This window comes from Nomascus leucogenys, chromosome 15, assembly GCF_006542625.1.
Source record: "Nomascus leucogenys isolate Asia chromosome 15, Asia_NLE_v1, whole genome shotgun sequence".
Lineage (NCBI taxonomy): Eukaryota > Metazoa > Chordata > Mammalia > Primates > Hylobatidae > Nomascus > Nomascus leucogenys.
In genome coordinates this window covers 32526201-32532200 of record NC_044395.1, presented here as the reverse complement: position 1 = coordinate 32532200, position 6000 = coordinate 32526201, and the positions used below count along the sequence as shown (strand labels likewise).

General features: G+C 38.6%; 1 non-coding gene across 1 annotated transcript; it reads left to right on the top strand.

Moving 5' to 3' along the window:
- The first annotated feature begins 3284 nt into the window (after nucleotides 1–3284).
- Nucleotides 3285–3391, top strand: LOC115830508. Its single transcript, XR_004026061.1, has one exon. It is a non-coding gene; the product is annotated as a U6 spliceosomal RNA (small nuclear RNA).
- Nucleotides 3392–6000: the final 2609 nt, after the last annotated feature.

Sequence of the window (6000 nt, the reverse complement as noted above, 5' to 3'; positions counted from 1 at the left end):
TTTATTTATTTATTTATTTATTTTTGAGACGGAATCTTGCTCTGTCACCCAGGCTGGAGTGCAGTGGGGTGATCTCAGCCCACTGCAACCTCCACCTCCCAGGTTCAAGCAATTCTGCCTCAGCCTCCCGAGCAGCTGGGACTACAGGCGCACGCAACCACGTCTGGCTAATTTTTGTATTTTTAGTAGAGACGGGGTTTCACCATATTGGCCAGGCTGGTCTCGAACTCCTGATCTCGAGATCCGCCTGCCTTGGCCTCCCAAAGTGCTGGGATTACAGGCATGAACCACCGTGCCCGGCCCTTTTTACATTTCAATAGTCCTAAATAGAAAAGTGAATATCACAAGGCTTCTAAAAGAAAATACAGAAGAAAATCTTCATAATCTTGGGATAGGCAAAGGTTTCTTAAATCGGATATAAAACACACTGAACATAAAAATATTACAAGTTGGACTTCATAGCATTAAAATATTCTACTTATCAAAAGAAACTATTAATAAAGGGTAAAGACAAGCTACAAATGGGGAGAAACTGTTCACAGTGCACATGTCAATGACAGGACTCAACCCAGGGTATATAAGGAATTCTCTTAAGTCAATCAATTCAATTTAAAAATTGGAGGAAGATTTGAACAGGCACCTCACAAAAGATGATATCTAAAGTGTCGAGAAGCACATGAAAATATAGTCAACATCATTAATCAACAGGGATAGAAAAATTAAAAGCATAATGGGATGCCACCACATACCCAAGAGATGAGCTAAACTTAAAAAGGCTCACAATACTAAGCCTTGGGAAAGATGTGTAGCAACTAGAACTCTTATACACTGCTGGTGGGAGTGTAAAATCGTGCAAAGACTTTGTAAAACTTTTGGCAGTTTCTAATAAAAATAAAACATACACCTACCCAATGCAATTCCATATCCAGGTATTTAGCCAACAGGAAGAATTCATGGGTTCACCAAAAGAAAAACTAAAATGGGCTGGGCACAATGGCTCACACCTGTAATCCTAGTACTTTGGGAGGCTGAGGTGGGCGGATCACTTGAGCTTGACCTCCGAAGTTTGAGACCAGCCTGGACAACATAGTCAGACCTCATCTATATTATTAAAGAAAAAAAATCTAAAATGTTTATAGGCTCTGGGCTGGGCATGGTGGCTCATGCCCGTAATCCTAGCACTTTGGGAGGCCAAGGCAGGAGGTCACCTGAGCTCAGGACTTTAAGATCAGCCTGGGCAACATGGTGAAACCCCATCTCTACTAAAAGTACAAAAAATTAGCTGGGTGTGGTGGCAGGAGCCTGTAGTCCCAGCTACCCAGGAGGCTGAGGCACGAGAATCACTTGAACCTGGGAGGTGGAGGTTGCAGTGAGCTGAGATGGCACCACTGCACTCTACCTTGGGCAAAAAAGTGAGACTCTGTCTCAAAAAAAAAAAGTTTATAGGTTCTTTTCACAAGGGATTGAACCAGGTAACAAGACAAATGTACACTAGCAGGAAAATAGAAAAAGAAACTATAGTAGGCCAGGCGTGGTGGCTCATGCCTGTAATCCCTGCACTTTGGGAGGCCAAGGTGGGTGGATCACCTGGGGTCAGGAGTTCAAGACTAGCCTGGCCAACATGATGAAACCCCATCTCTATTAAAAATACAAAAAATTAGCTGGGCGTGGTGGTGTGCACCTGTAATCCCAGCTACTCAAGAGGCTGAGGCAGGAGAATCTCTTGACCGGGAGGTGGAAGTTGCAGTGAGCCGAGATCTTGCCATTGCACTTCAGCCTGGGCAACAAGAGCAAAACTCCAACTCAAAAAAAAAAAAAAAAAGAAACTATGGTATATTTATACAGTGGAATACTACTATGCAATAAAAAGAACAAATTGCTGATACATATTACAATATTGATGAAACTAAGAAATACGTTGAGTGAAGGAAGCCAGTATGAGTACACATCATATGATTTCATTTGTATGAAGTTCAAGGACAAACAAATGAGATCTAGGGTGATAAATCATAATAGTGATTGTGGGGGGGAAGGGTGGTGGGGGCATTACAGCTTGGTACTGACTGGAAAAGGGCATGAAAGAATTTTCTGAGGTAATGGAAGGTGTTCTGGATCTTGATCTGGTTGATAGTTAACTGAGTACGTTCATTTGTCAAAATCATAAAGCTATACACTTTTAATATCTGTGTACTTTACATGATATCAATTATATTTTATTAGAATACTATCAGTATAAAATAAAGTAAGCCACGATTTATGAGGGGTAAACTTCATCATCTTGACTAAATCTTTACATTAGAGGAGGTTTCTTTGTAAATTTGATCTTCATTAGCACTTACTCAAGGCTGGTCTAATTGTATTTTATTTGCAAGATGTTATAAAGTTATCAACAGAGCAGGAAATTGTCAACATTTACAAGGATTCTCAGATTTGCTTTGGAATTAGAACAGCATGTTCCCTGTAAGATTTCACTTTCACTTTCAGTTCTAGATTCCTGTGTTTCTTTATACATAAAAATCTAAAAACTTACAGTGAAAAAGCATTAGGCTACAACTAAAGTTGTTACAACATTATGTGAAATTCCCTCCAGAGAAAAAATATTTTTAATAATAATTCCCCCCAAGGGAAAAATACTTTTAAATTGATTATTTAATAATAGGATATTGAGAGCATACCACTCTCAGGAATTGTCAGAGTTCCAAGCCAGGAATGGGGTGAAAAACTCTGTCATTCATACCTTGCTCATACACTGACAGTAGAAAAAAACTGGAAAACCGAGAGGCCAAGTGTGGTGGCTCATGTCTGTAATCCCAGCACTTTGGGAGGTCAAGGCAGATAGATCACTTGAGCCCAAGAGTTTAAGACCAGCCGGGGCAACATTGCAAGGCTCTGTCTCTATAAAAAATACAAAAATTAGCCAAGCATGGTAGCCCATGACTGTAGTCACAGCTACTCAGGAGGCTGAGGTGGGAGGATCTATTGAGCCCAGTAGGTTGAAGTTATAGTGAGCTGAGATTGTGCCGCTGCATTTCAGCCTGGGTGATAGAACAAGGCTGTGTCTCAAAAAAATAAAAATGAAAAAACAAAACAAAAAAACAAAACCACAAACAAACAAACAAACCTAGAAAACTGAAAATAGTAATGGCTATACAGTATGTGTCTACCTTGTCACTTTCCTCAAAGGTTTCCTTATGTATTTCTGTCGTGAAAAGAGTATTTGGAGCTTGGAGTTCACTGGCTTGGAAGAAAATAAAAGAGTATTTGGAAGAAAATATATTTAGGCTGTGCTTGCTTTGGCAGCACATATACTAAAATTGGAACCATACCAAGAAGATTAGCATGGTCCCTGGCAAGGATAACAGCTGGATTCTGAAAGGAAAAGAGGAGTTTTTGTTACAAAGTATGTGAGATATACAAAGAGTTAGAAAGAAAATGCAAGGTACGTTACACCATTAAAGATGTGGATGCAGGTTTAGAATAGAGAAAGCCCAAGTGGATAGTTTGGATAGATTGGCTCCATTTTTGTTAGTCAGTAAACAAAGGTTTACTGAGCACCTTTGAGCAGACACTCTACTAGTACTAGAATAATGCAGTGAACAAATACATACAGTGCTTGCCCATACACATTTATCTAGGGAAACCATTTTTTTTTAAATTGTGCAAAATGTTGCAAAGGAGACATGTTAATTTGCTTCCAACCTAGTAGGCCTGACCCTAGCTCTCATGACCAATTTGAAAAACGTGGGACTCAGTCAATTCAGGGATTTCTTAAGCCATGGTTTTTATTTATTTTTATTTTTTGGCAATGGATTCTTGCTCTGTCTCCCAGGCTGGAGTGCAGTAGTGAGATCTCAGCTCACTGTAACGTCTGCCTCCCCGGGTTCAAGCAATTCTCCTGCCTCAGCCTCCTGAGTAGCTGGGATTACAGGCATCCGCCACCACACCCCGCTAATCTTTGTATTTTTAGTAGAGATGGGGTTTTGCCACGTTGACCAGGCTGGTCTCAAACTCCTGACCTCCGGTGATCCACACACCTCGGCCTCCCAAAGTGCTGGGATTACAGGTGTGAGCCAATGTGCCTGGCCAGCCATAGTCTTTAAACTGGGGTAAGTGTGCCCCTGGGTGTTTACAAAGACTTACCAACAAGGAGGGGGGAGCTCAAATAGTTTTAAGGAATTAATAGTCTGACCCTCAACTTCCATATGTAGCTTCTCCTAAAACTGATCTGCTTGAAAACAAGAACTGTGAAGGTTGCCAGGGTTGTTTTGTCTTCTCATCTCCCTTTTCACAATGGTTCTCTGTCTTCTCTTAAAAGACAGGCTCACCTCTCACCTATCATGAGTTTTAAAATGGTATATTTCTCTGGGTGTAGAAACCTCCTGGATGATTTGAAATAATCGATCGGTATTAGTGTTGAGAAAATGAATGACTCTAATATCTGGGTATAGGGTTGCCAGGTAAAATACAGAACACCAAATTGGATCTAAATTTCAGATAACTAATGAATAATTTATTAGTATAGCTAGGTACCAAATATTGCACAATACATTCTTATACTAGAAATGCATTCATTGTTTATATTAAATCAAAATTTAACTGGTTGTTCTCTGTTTTAATTTGCTAACTCTGTCAACTCTATCTGGGTACCAAAAGTTCAATGGTTTCTAAACCACCAATTTCAACAAAATTGAGTTGTCTACTGATAAATAATTACATATTTCGATTAGAGATCACTAAATGATTTTTGGAATATAAAATATATTTTTTAAATTGTGAAAAAATTGCCATAATAATGTTTCTTCTGGGCCTATCTACTTATCTACTTATTTCTGTGAAATAGGGTTTACAACATTTATATCTGTAGAAACAAAAAAAAGGAACAGAATCTGTGCTGAACCCTAACATGTTATAGCTATAGGTAATATTCATGACTGCACACTTGAAAAACTTGCTTAAAATACAAGCTGCCACCCCCTTAAATTGTATTTGTAATACAGTTATTAACATTTACAATATTTTTATATTATCTTGACCAATTATGCTTTAAACGTAATGAAAACAAGATCGATGATAATGTAATCAAAGAGGATTTTTTTTTTTTTTTTTTGAGATAGAGTCTCACTCTGTTCCAGGCTGGAGTGCAGTGGCACTATCTTGACTCATTGCAACCTCTGCCTCCCAGGTTCAAGTGATTCTTGTGCCTCAGCCTCCCAAGTAGCTGGGACTACAGGCGTGCACCACCACACCTGGCTCATTTTTGTATTTTTAGGAGAGATGAGATTTCACCATGTTGGCCAGGCTGGTCTCGAACTCCTGACCTCAGATGATCCACCCACCTTCACCTCCCAAAGTGCTGGTATTATAGGCATGAGCCACCATGCCTGGTCAAAGAGGAATTTTTTTTTTTTTTTTAAATTTAGATCCTTATGATCCCAGAGAAAAAAAATAGATTTCAAGTTATAATATGTATTTGTTTCAGAGATATGTGACAGAGAAATCATAAAAGATGTTCAGTATAAACATGTATTAACATTCTGTAGGGGAATTGGAATGTTCAATGACAAAAGGCAATGATAAAATATTTTCAGTTATTAAAGATGACCTGATAATTGCTTCATGGATGATCATGTATGTCAAATTACTATGGTATTAGGATCCATCAAATACATTTAAAAGAGTGCTCTATCAATTTTTTCCGAAAATATCTATGTTTACATTTTGTAGATTCTTGACATGTACAAGAGCTTTATGTTTTAATGTTAAGTTAAAAATGGGCAAGGGAATGCAGAGCTTTTCGAAATTCTTCTGGTGAGTACATAATCAAAAATGTGTAAGGCCCACAGATTATTTTCAATAATCTCAGGAGTGAGTTGAAAATGGCTTAGAAAGTCTTGATTGAAGCAGACTCAAATGTGGATTAAAATCTCCATATGATAAATACACTTAGTCTTTCTGAAATAATTCCAGCTGGAACTTCAGCTGCTATGGACAGCCAAGTCC